This window comes from Arachis duranensis, chromosome 2, assembly GCF_000817695.3.
Source record: "Arachis duranensis cultivar V14167 chromosome 2, aradu.V14167.gnm2.J7QH, whole genome shotgun sequence".
NCBI classification, from domain to species: domain Eukaryota; kingdom Viridiplantae; phylum Streptophyta; class Magnoliopsida; order Fabales; family Fabaceae; genus Arachis; species Arachis duranensis.
Genome location: NC_029773.3, coordinates 88,214,641 through 88,218,516, shown reverse-complemented (window position 1 = coordinate 88,218,516; position 3,876 = coordinate 88,214,641).

Below are 3,876 nucleotides of genomic sequence, written 5' to 3'. Positions count from 1 at the left end.
ACCACAAGTGCCAGCTATGTGTCTCAGAGTTATCTGAAGAAAGCAATAATAAAACGGAATCAACCCACATGATAAAGGAAGAAGACAACGCATCTGAAGGTCACATGATGAAAGAAGAGGACAGCACATCTGAAGCATCTCTCAACATTATTGCATAGTGACGTAAGCGCTTATGTCATAGAGCACCAACAATGTAGCTGGTGCAAGATAATAAACAATGACGTAAGCAATGACGTCATAAGAAGGGTAAGGATGGGAATTGTCCATCAGACCCAACCATTATAAATAGGTTGCTTAGGCAATTGTAGAAGGCATCAAACCATAGAAAGCAGGAGGCTAAGAGTACTCATATGCTAGGAGAGCAAAGAGGAAGCTGCCGAGGCGATTCTATGGTTTGAAGAAGAATTCCCTTAGGAAAAACCAATTCTAAACTCCCCTCTGGAGTTAGTATCTACAATTTCCCATCTGGAGATAAAAACATCTTATGTAAAATATTCTAAATAAAGGAAGTTTTTCTCCAGAAAGGTACGCCTTTATCCTAATCTCTTAGTTATGAATTATTTAGAAAGTTTAGAATTAACAGAAGAATCTGATTATTATAGATTAACTGCTTTATTAGATAATGAAAAACAGGCTGTTCTAAAAACAGAATTAAATCTTGATGAACCTTTTTCAATTACATATGCAATAAATTATGCTTTAACAAACAGCCATCATAGTATAATATTTAAAAACAAAGAAAGAATTTATGTTGATGAATTATTTCAGAAAATTGTAAAAACAGAAATATCAAAATATAAAGCTATTGAAAACCCAGTTCTATTATTAAAAGAACCATCAGAAAAATTAGTTTCATCGAATTTTCAAATAAGAGAATCTAAAATTAATAGCCCTTTAAGCTTATCCAAGTTAAAAATTAAAGAAAAAAATTCTGAAATAAAAGAATTAACAAAAAATGTCGAAAAATTAAATGAAACCCTAAACATTAAATTATGACAATAAATAGAGAAAAAATATATGACAAGAAACAAGAGCTCTTTGAAAGAGAAAATCGGTTGAATTATTTACAGTTTTCTGAAATAAATCAAAGAGCATTCAAAGCCCTAAAAATAATCTATGACAAGTTGAAAAGAGAAGTTGAAGAGCTAGAGAAATTAATAGAATCTCTAGAAAATAGTGATGAATCAATGATAGAGTTTGCAGAAATTCTAAGATAAATAATGAAGCATACAAAGATTGAAAGACCAGAAAACAAAATAAAAAGAAAAAGGGCGAAAAAATTAAAAAGTAAAATAAAAAAAATAAAAAGAAAAAGGGCGAAAAAATTAAAAAGTAGAATAAAGGAGTATAAAAGGGAATTAAATAATCTTCAGATCAAAATTGATGACCTTATAATAAAAATGATAGAAATAAGAACAAATATAAACAAGTTGGAGCTAAACTTAAAAAATTTATAAATGCCTGGAAAACCATATTATGACTTAAAAGAATTAAAGCTGTTGAAAGAAAAAATGGAGAATGAAGTTGAAAAATTAAAAAGATATTTAGAAACAACAGAAAGTGTAGAAATAAAAGAACTTTTTGAGGATTTGAAAAATTATATTAAAGAAAAAGACAAACAGATAAAAGATTTTATATACAATAATCCATGCAAAAAAGAATATTATAAACTAAAACAAGATTGAAAAAATTATAAAAATCAGAATTAGTAATAGTAGAAATGGTCAATACTTTCGATTATGAAATTGCAAATTATAAAGCACCACCAACCGAATCTATACAAATTACAAACTTATTCGAAGCAAAATATGAAGAGTTAATAGAAATTTCGAAAAAGAAGTTACAGGAAAAATCGACGACTTCTAAAAATTTTCGAAAAAGAAGTTACAGGAAAAATCGACAACTTCTAAAAATTGGTATCAGAGCCAAGTTAACGATTAAGGGTAACACTTTTTCTTTAAACAACACTTTTAATGACACACTTTTCAGCCACAAAACAACAAAAATCTGTACATATCCATCTTTACACTAGATGGACCCCTATTATTATTATTATTATTATTATTAATTTATTACCTTTTAGACCAATAACCATATAAAAAGAACCAATGGTTGTTAACTAATTCTTTGCCACCGTGAAATTTGAGATTGAATTTCTTCAGAAGAGAAATATATATATTAAGTTTAAGAGTGTGACTGTGACATAACAATAAGAGACCATATTGAAGATCTTATCTTAGTGGAGAACAAGCAGAAAAATCTAAGCTAAACTTGAATTTGGTCAGAGACGGCATTTGCAAAGTGCCTTGCAATTTTCCAAAGTTATTTGTTCAAACAGATAAAGTAATGGACTCTTTGATAGTCATGCCCAAGAGTAATTGAGTAAGTAAATGAAAATTAAGCAAATATTAGAATATTACTCTCTTATCTTGTGAATTGAGTATGTAACAAACTACTAAAATTACATATTATTTTAAATGTTATTAAATAAAATAAAGTAAGAATTAATTTCTTTTTAAAAACAATGGTTTGGAATATCTACTTTTATTTAATAGAGTAAAGTATCGTTTTTGTTCTCAACGTTTAGGATAAATCGTATTTGTATCCCTAACATTTAAATCGTCCTATTTGTATTTGTAAAAGTGATTTAATGTTATCCTGCTGTCAATTACACATTATGAACGTTTTAGTTTGAGTTTTAAAAATCTCTTTTTGAAGTTAGAATACAAATATCTAGAATAAAATCGATGATCCACTCAAAAAAATAGCTCATCAAAAGTTGAAACTAATTACTACAACATTTACATAATTCACTTTTCTAAGAACATAATTGAATCTAAACATAAATAGTGGGTATAATATTAAAATCGAACACATCCAAGTGAGACCTAATTGAGAATGAATACATCCAAGTGAAAATAATTGAAAAATATAATCTGATTTGTTAGTATAATTAATAGTAGAATAACATTAAATTACTTTTATAAACGTTAAGAATACAGATAGAACGATTTAAACGTTAGGGACATAAATATAACTTATCCAAATGTTGGGAACAAAAAGATAATTTACTCTAAAATAACTTATCACAAAAATATGTATTGTGGTCCCTCCCACGATGCAAGTGAACATATATATCGTCATTCCATGAATAAAAAAATTAATTATCTCCATAATAATAAACTAGTGTGATTTGAAGTTCAAACTCATTTTAGTTAGGGTCAAATAGACACTTGAAAACTAGTGACTTGGAAGAAAATTACAAAAAACAAAGGAAATGAATACAGAACTACCTCACATCAAGTTTTGGGTAGGTGCAATGGAGCATGTTCTATATTGTCCTTACCTTTTTTTTGTTTCTTGTTTCGGTAATTTGGCCAGTGTATTGTCCCTATGTAGGACCAATATATATTTTTCTTTTGGTATTGTAGGACCAATGTTTTTGACTTTGTTTTTGTGGCCCTGCTAGCACTCATTATATGACCTAAATACAAAAGCATGGGGTGTGTGGCCCAACTTGGGGGATACACATTGAAACTCAAGTCTCTTAACAACATTGGGTCCACCATAGAGCTTCATATGCTAATTTTGCTAGCTAATTAATTCTTAAATTATTAGTAATATATACTAATTATAAGACATTTCAAAACTGTTTAGAGGAATATGTAAGGTATTCATGAAAGAATAAAGAATGAGATTAAAGTTGTTTGTCACTATACAATGTTTCAACTTATAAGACATTTTAAAATTGGTTTATCCTCTATAATTATAATTTACACTAATCATTTGATCTTATACTAAAAATAGCAACTAACAATGAGGTTGGTGTAGTAGTAGAGATACACACTAGACACTAGACACTTCCTTTCCCGGGTA